Source organism: Apium graveolens, chromosome 3 (assembly GCF_009905375.1).
Source record: "Apium graveolens cultivar Ventura chromosome 3, ASM990537v1, whole genome shotgun sequence".
Taxonomy (NCBI): Eukaryota; Viridiplantae; Streptophyta; class Magnoliopsida; order Apiales; family Apiaceae; genus Apium; species Apium graveolens.
In genome coordinates, this window is record NC_133649.1 from 184,933,700 (window position 1) to 184,946,158 (window position 12,459).

The following is a 12,459-nucleotide window of genomic DNA, read 5'->3' on the forward strand; positions in this document are numbered from 1 at the left end:
ATAATTGAAGTAGAAGTTGTAAAACTTATACTTGAAATGAATATTAAATAACCAAAGATATACTTATACGAAAGTAATATCTTTATTTAAATAATCAAAAGTAAGTTTGATTATCGACACATTATTCTTTAATAAAATAAAGAATATTATTTAGTAAATAATCAGAATCATAAGTCCTCCATTGAATATTCAAAATAATATTCATTAATAAAATAAACAAAGTCATAAGCCCTTGAATGAATATTCAAAATAATATTCATTAAGTAAAATAAAGTTATCGAATAAACCTTATTCGAATAATAGTTTTGAAAACTATTCATATATATATATATAAATATATATATTATACTCGGGAACATCGACTCCCGGTTTCGGAAATGGTTACCTTTGAGTCCCCTATACTAATGGTATACGCAACTACTGCTTATCTCTAGCATAGGTATTATGCAATTTATAAGCAATTGCATCAACAATTAGATATCAAGATTATGAAACAGGCATGCATATATACCATATCAACATGCTCCAATATATCGCAAGATTTGCTAATAACAATCATGCACTTATCACAAGATAATGCATATACATATATACATCACAACAACAGTATAACGGGTAGAAAACTTGCCTGAGTGCTCCCGGATAGACTTAAGCTTAGAGTGGGTCCGATAACCTATGAACAACAACATAAGTCAGAATTAAACCCCGGTCGCTTAAGAAACTAGACTTTAACCATTTAGAGTCCTAACGTTCGCTTTCGCGCTTAACGATTCACTTAAGTCGCTCGAGTACCCTCGGCTCCACCATTTTTAATAAATTAGCCATTAAGGGTTTTAAGGCGATTCTTTCGCGAGTACCTTACCAACTGCCTAATCCACTTTACATAAATGTTTCATACCCCAATTAGTCATTTAAGGTCCTTAACCAAGGTTTAAAAGTAAGGCGAGGGGTAATGGTTCGGTCGCGAAATGCCGTTACTTAAAACGATCGTTTCTCCTAACCCGTACATCGGATTCAAACGTACCACATATCAAAACGAAGCTCGTAACATGAACTATCTAATAATGGCAATGGTCAAAACCTAACAGTGAGTTCTCGGGTCCTGATGTTAAGAGCAAAAACAGTCTAAAGTAAATCGGACATTACGACGGCTATGTTTACGCGATTTCCCAAATTTTTACCATTCCAAATAATATCAATCCAACTACCAATCAATAAAAACTCAAGATACACATCAATGCTACTTATTTCAGTCATAATAAGCTCGAAGATCTCAATCCAATCATATATTATAACACCTCCAAATTCAACTAAACTACTTAACAATTAAGCTCGAATCATGCTTATCATTCAAATTACTACTCATCCATCCAAACCATCTCCAAACTTCAACATTCAAACTTATTACTAAAGGGTGTGAAGATTTATACCTTTTTTGGAGGGTGGAAAGTTACTAGGGAGCCTCAAAGAACCTTGATCTATCCTTATATAACCTTGATTTTGCAAATGAAATCAAGAAACACAAAGTTAAAATTTGAAAACACTATTCACCCTAATCTTTGGTGAATTAATTAGCTATGAATACATTTGAATCAAGAGCTTAAAATCATACCCAAGCTAAGTTATGAAATGTAGAATCCATAAAAACAAACCATGGAATTTATGCTGGAGCTTGGACTTTGGATTTTTCTTCCTTGCTTTTTCCTTGAAAGCCGAGAGCAAAGATGAAAATGGGGAGAAAAATGCTTCTTGCTTGGTTGCCTAGGTATTTGTGTGGTGAATTACTTGGTTTCTTCTCTTTTATTTTAATTAACCATATTTAGAATTTACCATGGTTAAAAACACTTGGCTAATATTCCACCAATTCAAAATATCTACTAGGTCATGCTTAGGTCATCTTGATTATGTCATCCTTTTACACTTGTTTTCTTCTTATTGGTATGATGACATCATAACCCACTAACCTCTTTGATTAACCCCTAATTATTTGGCTACTGACCGCTGATCTGTTATACGGTTCGCTTAACTTTCGTTCTCGTTTATCGTTTGAGGGATCATACCCGGGATCTTATTACTTGGGTTCCCTTAACCTTTCTCAATACATTATATTCCTTTTATAATCCTCTCTTATAATCCTTGAATTTAAATCCTTTTAATCATGTTACCTTATACTCAATTCTTTCGGTATCTGGTGGATTTTCGGGAAAAATCAAAGTGTTCGGATTTGGATTATGACGATCTTTACATACACTTATTTATTTTTTGGAATACTAATACGATCTTAGAATTTCCATAACAGTACTCCTATATAACGTGGTCTGATAATTTTCCTTAATCAGCATCATCAGCAAATGTTACTATTCATCCATGTTTCAAAAATTCCAAAAATTGGGGTTATTACAGTCTCCCCTCCTTAAAAGGATTCCGTCCCGGAATCAGATAGAAATTGAGTAGGGATACTTTCTTAGCATTGCACTTTCTAACTCTTACGTAATTTTTCCCACATTGTGGTTCTGCCACAACACCCTGACTAGCACGATAACCTTTTTCCTAAGCACTTGTTCCTTTTCAATCTATAATCCTTCCTGGTTGCTCCATACAGGTTACGTCTGGTTGCATGTCTATGCGCTCATATGCCCCTATTTATCTAGCATCCGAATTACACTTCCTTAACATTGATACGTGAAACACGTTATGACTTGCTACATGTTCGGGGTAGGGCTAGCTCATATGCTAACTTCCCAATACGTCTTAATATATCCAAGGGTCCAACAATTCGTGGACTTAAACTTTCCTTTCTTTCCAACCCTCATCCATTCTTTTTAAGGGAATACTTTTAACAATACAAGGTTCCCTCCTTCATACTCTTTGTCCTTTCATTGTCAAATCAGCATACTTCTTATGTCCATCTTGGGCTACTCCCAACCGTCCTCTGATTAGATCTATTATATTCTTGGTCCTTTGGACCACTGCTGGTCCGAGCATCTTGCGCTCTACAACTTCATCCTAACATAAGGAAGATCGACATTCTCTTCCCTCAAAGATCTCATAAGACGACATCTCGATACCTGACATACGATCTATTATCGTGAGAAAACTCAATCCACGTTAAGTGATCATTCCAACTTCTTTCAAGTCTATTGCACAGACTCTCATTATAGTTTTTAGCATTAGAGCTTTTGCTTCTCAATACCCATTCTTTTCCAGTTCGTAATCGCTACTACCTTCCGTTCCTAATATTATACTGGTTATACTTTTGCTCGTTAGCGTTCTATAACCTCTTAATAACCACGTCAACCTTAGTATCATGAATGCGTTAGAATCGGAATACCACCATACTTGGTACCACTTCCTCTCTAGCTGCCTCCATCTTCGAAAGCTTGGTCCTTCATATAGAAGTAAAAGAATTTATTGAGAGATCACTATGATCATGAACACTTGTTACATTGCATAGTTAGTATAGAAGGTGGCCAGCCTTTAGTACTTGACAAGCAATTAAACAATAGATGGTATCCTACTAGGCTTCTATCACACAGATAGATAGTCATTCGGCAATACCTCCCCTTCTGGAAGGGTTGTTCTTCTCAGTTTATATGAAATAAAAAGAAGAGAAAAGAACGAATTGAAGAGAATTGTATATATGAAAAAAAAATATACTGCCACAAAATATCTGGCTTGGAACCTACCTCTGAACTATAGAGGTTTGTCATAGGAGAACAAAACATATGTGTATATATATCAACATCAAGTATTATCGCATCGCATTTTGCATGCTTAAATATTTTTGCTATTCCGTCCATCATTCTATGGACCCATGCTCTTCCTCGAGCTTATACTCAATCACCTTTGAAACTCCCTCGACATCGAAAATCGAATCCGGAATCTCATTTTATACATCATCGTTACTAGAATTCTATGCTTGTACCGCAACCTTCCTCGTATAGTAATACGACTCTCTATTGATAAGAAGGAATAAGTATTTAATAGGTAAATAATCTACTTAATTAGTTTATCAATGATAACTTATACATCACCACAACCCGATTAGTGGTACTTAATCTCAACATCCATTCCAATACAACTCTCACAGTTGTAATCGACTCTTTACTCGCAGAATCATTGCTGCATTACTATGGTCCACCGCTGACCTACTGTCGCCATTCGTTTTCCATGAAATCTTAATAGCTAACCATACGGAGTCCATACATGTCGTATAGAATTCTTCTAAGAAGGTAACATAATCACCATTCATGATTCATGAAGAACATTCCAGATCCTGACGTACATACATGACATTAAGCAGATAAAATTGCAGAAGAATTTCAATCAAAGCAACGATAGCAGGTTAATACCATTCTTAATCATATGCCTTCAATAGAAGACTTAACTCAAAGGTTTGTTTAGTCCTTTTTGAAACATGGTCCTGGCTTATTCTCAATATAGGACCTTCTAGGATAGATAGCCCGCTCATGGCGATTACACGAATTAAACCTTTACCAAACTACTATTACAGTTGGGTATTGCACATTCATCAGAAGGAATGTCAATCTTCCAAACCATAATACAACCTTCACAGCTTTAACCATCATCACTGTATTCTTTTGGCACAAGCGCCTATAATTATCTTCTTACACTTAAAGTGTCGGCCACCTCTTTGGCCCTTCCTGATAGTAATATTTCCTTACAATCAATGTCATTTTAACCACCTTCACTAAATTTTCTACCTCATTTCCAATCACTGCTTGAGTGAAGATGTTTTCCTTAAAATCAGATGAGTAAAAAAAAATATCACCTTTTTTCCATAAGTTATTGCCTCAGTCTTTAGAGGTTAATCACTGTCACGACTGACTCTCAATCATACTTAGAACATCTTTTATCTTAGGCCCTAATTGCCCTGAACAATTTTGACCTTTACTGGTTCGATCCATACTTCTCGTGGTTTAACACGTGCCCCACTTGGCATCATTATAATTACGTCATATTTCCTTTATCAACATTTTTACTCTTGAGAATTTTGAATATTACCTTTCTCCTTGTAAAACCTCTAAGGTTATCCTTGAATCGTTCATCCTGTATTCCCTAGATACAGGGCATATCGAAATACCCTTTACTAATACTAGAACCATTGTCTATATGTTTCTGAAAAATTTCCCCACTGATACTTAAAGGTTGTTATTACCTTAATCCTTTCCAATTCATACTGTCAAAACTCATACTATCCCTATTAAGGGTGAAATGCCAACCTTTATGCATTCCCCTAGGATTCATTTTAAGTTACCGATGTTCTATCTTTAATGCCACCTTTAAAAAGGTACATGCATCCTTCCATGGATAAATCAAGTCATATATCCCTGATAAGGGTGTCTTATTCAATCATTCCCACCTCGATAGTATATGCCTAATTTCACAATAACATCTGTATTCAAAATGAGGTCAATCAATATGGCCTCCAAAAGATAACTACGGTTATCTACTTTTCTTGCTTGATTTGGTAACGATAACAAGGATGTTCTGGAAGATATTGGTCGTGTTCAACGTGAACTTCTTCTTAATAATTCCGTATTTACTTTTGTTGTTTATCTCAACAGTCATCTCAATGTTGGATATCTCTCATACCTGGCGTCTCCCATCCTGGGTATCAAGCCACCGGTCTTACACTTCACATTCTTGAAGGTCACTTCCTTCATCCAATTTTCCTAATTTCTTACTTCCTTGTCTCCTCAGTCTATCCGCGTCTCAATATTTATCCTTCGAACTATCTCAAGGTTTCCTCAAATCCTCCCAACTTACAGGGGATAAAATATATGTATCTCTTATGCCTTCAACCATCAATTTAACTCATGGTGAATCACCCTCATCCTAACGATTACATACTTTTCTATTTCTATTGCTACGAGTCTTTAGGGTTTCCTCATACCCAACTTCCTTATCATTCCTCAAACTCTATTGCCTTTATATTCCTTTCCACTTCAGTTTCTTTTTATTTTCCTTTCTCTTATCATTATTTCATGAACCAACACAACATAAGCATTGATTTCAAACATCCCGTCATTCTGGATTTGTGTCCTCAGAACGAATCTTGACAACTTTTACAACTTAGATTCATAATTCATCATACTCGTCCACCTTTTTTCTGGCTCTAAAGCTTTTACACTATCTCCATAACCTTGGGAAGTACTTTCCTGAAAACAATTGACTGAACTTTAATCAGTTTATGTAACCTCTGGCTCCGTGCCTTCCTTGGACTTTCACCCGCGGGTGGCCTCTCTTAGGAGGGTAAGTGACAAAAATAGTCTTTTGTGATTCGTCAATCATTTAGAATCTCAAATGATTCCTATATTTCCTTTAGCCAGGCTCTTGCCTCGACTGGGTCAGCTTGTTCCTTGGAACTCTGAGAGCTTAGCAACTTAAAGGTCCTGAAAGAATTTCTCACCGCATTGTTTCCTTAAGGTCGTGGTTGGGGATAATAGTCTAAGTTCTGTCTAGAAAGGTCCATAAATTTTCGTATAGGAGTACCGTCTCGGGTCTCCTTTCCTTACTCGACTTCTGTTTCCTTAGTCTGAACATTCCCTCCTCCTCCCCATAATCGGGGTCATCCTACATATTTTAAATCCTCATTTTCCACTTCATCATGTTATGGGTTCCTTCTATCTTGATGGTGACCTCCCTGACTATCACGTTCAGGGTTTGCTCTAAATCTTATTCCTCAAACTAGCTTTCATCTAAGATCTCATCTTTAAGTTCTTGAACATTTGGAACCCAAATTCTGTAGGAATACCTCATTATTCCCTTATCATCTTTCTCGATATTAATATCTTATCTATTTTTTGGCTCTCTGCCTTCATTCATCACTTTTTCTGGCACAATCTGTTCTTTTCCAATAATTCGGGCTGTATTGCAATCTCAAACAGCTTTTCGGTACCGGCTCCGGTTACCTTCACTTCTATTTCCATTTTCTCAAAACCTCTTATAAACTCTCTTAAAGACATTATCATCTTGAGTCTCTCCTTTTTACTAAGGGCATCAGCCACCACATTGGCTTTCCCCGAATGATAAAGAATCTCATAATCGTAATCCTTGATTACCTCTAACCACCTCATTTGGCGCATGTTGAGCTCTTTCTGCGTGAAAATGTACTAGAGCACTTATGGCTTAGGTAAATCTCGCACTTCTCTCTATACAAGTAGTGCCTCCAATCTTTAGGGCAAAACTATTGCCACGAGCCCAAGCTCATGGGTGGGGATATCGAATTTATATTCCCTTAATTTTCTTGACGCGTACGCGAGTACCTTGTTGTGCTGTATAAGAGCACCCTAACTCCTTATGCAAAGCGTAAATACAAATCACAAAATCTCCTTTTTCCATCCGGCAATGCCAACATAGGGGCCGTCACCAACCTTTGCTTCAGTTGTTAAAAGCTTTTCTCGTATTTCTCTGTCTATTCAAACTTCTCAGTCTTACGAGTAAGCCACGTTAAAGGGGCTACTATCTTTACAAACTTGAACGAACCTCCGGTAGTGACCGGCCAACCCTACCTCTGGTAATTTCCCTAACCATGGTCATCAATTCCTCAATGGTCCTTTATTCATTCTTGTTAGGATCCTCTACGAGATCCTCCTCAACAACAATCCCATCTAGGACAACATCCTCAACCACTACATCCTCAATATGAACATCATCCGGTCCTGCATTAGGACGATCTATTGGATCCACAATCTGATCTCCAATAACTAATAAAACATCATCGCGTTGTTGCTCCTCAACCTCAGGGTTCGGAGTCCCGCTACCATCTACGATAACGAACTACGCTTCTATCACGATATTTATAAGGGTTCCCATAAGGGTTTTAACTGTCAGTACTACGTTAGGTAGCCCGACTATGAACTTGGCAAGAGTTCTTATTATCTTAGTTAACTTATTATTTTAACGTCATATCATCTCTGAGGTTTATAACGCTTGACTCTGATACCATTTCTGTAACACCCCCAAATCCGGGGTCGGGGATTCGGGTTGTCACGAGTTCCATTTCCCTTATCAATACTTAATCTTAACAGTCAACCAACTACTGCGTACTGTGACCCCACAATATACACACACACACCACAAGTTATAGTCTCAGAGATGAATATCCAAAAATAACACAAGTCATCTTATTCCACAATTATAAACCATTTCACCATAAAAAGGGTTTCTGAATAAATTACGTATTCCTTGCCATTATTACAATTCATAAATATACATAAGTTTGGTACATCAAAAGTTGAAAGCCTAGCCTATTGGTAGATCCTACCTCGGCTATAACGGCATCAACGCCTACAGGAAACTGCGGAACGTTTCCTAAACGCTTGCGAATCGGGAGCTTGGTCCTGTTCATCTTTTCAATCTGTTGTTGTGTGATGAAAGAAGAAAGCAAGGGTGAGCAATAAGCCCACCAAAATAATATGTATACTGATTAACAATATATGAGCATTCTCATAGTACTCATGAAAGTCTTGGTCAAAAGAAATGAACCAAGCTGATATCTTAACGCGACCAAGTCGCAAAATATTTAGTATATATATATATACTTTTCACAATCTTTGAAATCCTCTGACATGTATAACATCCACAGAGTTCCAGTTTATAACTGTATAAAAATATCGTTGCAAGGTGATCCCATATATCTAACCTTGTCTCAACGTTTTTCTGAAAATCTTTGACATGCACAAGATAATCATTTACTAGATATAAGTTTAAAAGATGAAGTTACAAGATACTCCAATATACTTATATCTTTTCCGAATACTACTTGAACTACCACCGTTCAATGTATAAATAGTTCATCCCATAGATTAAGCTACAAGACAAAACTTGTATAGAATCAATCTTTAAAATATCATCAAAATAAAATGAAGCTACGAGATACTACATTTGATGCAAACATCATTTTGAAAACTCGACCCTGCCAACACTCAACAATCGCCCAACCGTAGCCTTTCTATCGAAGTGCTCTGGGTAGTGTTGCAGAAATATCCAATTGGATGATGAACTCATTACGGGAGTTTGCCGCGCCAGGAAGACCACTTACGATGATCAGTCGTAGTAGTACAACCCCACCATTTTCTACATGTAGAGGAGAACCTGTCGGATTTACTTGTCAACCGAACACTGGACTCCTAAGGAATGGACCGTCTTAGCGGAACTTCCAGGCCATTTGGGCCAATATAATTAGGCTGGGCCGGCGCCACTCGACCACTTACGCCACTCCTAGTTCAGATGAAATCCATGACTCTGAAACGTAAAGCTCGTCCCCACTTTCCCCAAGTAGAAACTTGTTGATACGGCTCCACCAAGAAGTCGTATCTAGTTGGAAAGGAAAACTCACCGATATTTCCCAGGCGATGCCTGTTAATGGATTAACTTGTTCCAAGAATTTTACTTCCCGAGTGTTGGGTAAGTAATCAAACATTCTTTTATCAGAGTAGCAACCTTGTTGCAAATATAAAATACACCACAGAGCCGGATCCCTCAGGTTTTGAGCGAGTATTTAAATCCCCTTCGAAAGGAGGATCTTAAATATAAAAATGAGTTTTGAGATCCGCCCTAACCTTTAAAATCATTTTGAAGACTCGAAAACATTTTTAAGAATGTTTGGAGTGATGCTGATTTAATAAAATAAATCAGTCCCAATATATTAGAAAATATCTGAATATTATTATTTAAATAAAATTCCCATAAGAATAATCTTTATAAAAATAATTGAAGTAGAAGTTGTAAAACTTATACTTGAAATGAATATTAAATAACCAAAGATATACTTATACGAAAGTAATATCTTTATTTGAATAATCAAAAGTAAGTTTGATTATCGACACATTATTCTTTAATAAAATAAAGAATATTATTTAGTAAATAATCGGAGTCATAAGTCCTCCATTGAATATTCAAAATAATATTCATTAATAAAATAAACAAAGTCATAAGCCCTTGAATGAATATTCAAAATAATATTCATTAAGTAAAATAAAGTTATCGAATAAACCTTATTCGAATAATAGTTTTGAAAACTATTCATATATATATATAAATATATATATATATATATATATATATTATACTCGGGAACATCGACTCCCGGTTTCGAAAATGTTTACCTTTGGGTCCCCTATACTAAGGGTATACGCAACTACTGCTTATCTCTAGCATAGGTATTATGCAGTTTATAAGCAATTGCATCAACAATTAGATATCAAGATTATGAAACAGGCATGCATATATACCATATCAACATGCTCCAATATATCGCAAGATTTGCTAATAAGAATCATGCACTTATCACAAGATAATGCATATACATATATACATCACAACAACAGTATAATGGGTAGAAAACTTGCCTGAGTGCTCCCGGATAGACTTAAGCTTAGAGTGGGTCCGATAACCTATGAACAATAACATAAGTCGGAATTAAACCCCGGTCGCTTAAGAAACTAGACTTTAACCATTTAGAGTCCTAACGTTCGCTTTCGCGCTTAACGATTCACTTAAGTCGCTCGAGTACCTTTGGCTCCACCATTTTTAATAAATTAGCCATTAAGGGTTTTAAGGCGATTCTTTCGCGAGTACCTTACCAATTGCCTAATCCACTTTACATAAATGTTTCATACCCCAATTAGTCATTTAAGGTCTTTAACCAAGGTTTCAAAGTAAGGCGAGGGGTAATGGTTCGGTCGCGAAACGCCGTTACTTAAAACGGTCGTTTCTCCTAAACCGTACATCGGATTCAAACGTACCACATATCAAAACGAAGCTCGTAACATGAACTATCTAATCATGGCAATGGTCAAAACCTAACAGTGAGTTCTCGGGTCCTGATGTTAAGAGCAAAAATAGTCTAAAGTAAATCGGACATTACGATGGCTATATTTACGCGATTTCCCAAATTTTTACCATTCGAAATAATATCAATCCAACTACCAATCAATAAAAACTCAAGATACACATCAATGCTACTGATTTCAGTCATAATAAGCTCAAGGATCTCAATCCAATCATATATTATAACACCTCCAAATTCAACTAAACTACTTAACAATCAAGCTCGAATCATGCTTATCATTCAAATTACTACTCATCCATCCAAACCATCTCCAAACTTCAACATTCAAACTTATTACTAAAGGGTGTGAAGATTTATACCTTTCTTGGAGGGTGGAAAGTTACTAGGGAGCCTCAAAGAACCTTGATCTATCCTTATATAACCTTGATCTTGCAAATAAAATCAAGAAACACAAAGTTAAAATTTGAAAACACTATTCACCCTAATCTTTGGTGAATTAATTAGCTATGAATCCATTTGAATCAAGAGCTTAAAATCATACCCAAGCTAAGTTATGAAATGTAGAATCCATAAAAACAAACCATGGAATTTATGCTTGAGTGGAGCTTGGACTTTGGATTTTTCTTCCTTGCGTTTTCCTTGAAAGCCGAGAGCAAAGATGAAAATGGGCAGAAAAATGCTTCTTGCTTGGTTGCCTAGGTATTTGTGTGGTGAATTACTTGGTTTCTTCTCTTTTATTTTAATTAACCATATTTAGAATTTACCATGGTTAAAAACACTTGGCTAATATTCCACCAATTCAAAATATCTACTAGGTCATGCTTAGGTCATCTTGATTATGTCATCCTTTTACACTTGTTTTCTTCTTATTGGTATGATGACATCATAACCCACTAACCTCTTTGATTAACCCCTAATTACTTGGCTAATGACCGCTGATCAGTTATACGGTTCGCTTAACTTTCGTTCTCGTTTATCGTTTGAGGGATCATACCCGGGATCTTATTACTTGGGTTCCCTTAACCTTTCTCAATACATTATATTCCTTTTATGATCATCTCTTATAATCCCTGAATTTAATTCCTTTTAATCATGTTACCTTATACTCAATTCTTTCGGTATCTGGTGGATTTTCGGGAAAAATCAAAGTGTTCGGATTTGGATTCTGACGATCTTTACATACACTTATTTATTTTATGGAATACTAATACGATCTTAGAATTTCCATAACAGTACTCCTATATAGCGTTGTCTGATAATTTTCCTTAATCAGCATCATCAGCAAATGTTACTATTCATCCATGTTTCAAAAATTTCAAAAATTGGGGTTATTACAGGGCGGTTTTTGGCCAAAATCGAAACCGAAACCGCATGCCCTCGGTTTTGAAAATTGAAAACCGAAACTATCGGTTCGGTTTTAATTGGATCGGCTTCGATTTTAAAACCGCATTACTCAAAATTAACAATACAAATATGACAACTAAATTTTTTAAGTAAAAAAATTACAAGGTACATCTGTTATGAAGTAATAAATTACAAAGTTTTGAATAAAATAGCAAATAGATTTCAACATAGAGTTTCTCGTATATTTCATGTTTCTTTCCAAGTGCTCTTATTATAAGTAAGAACAACAAGCAAAC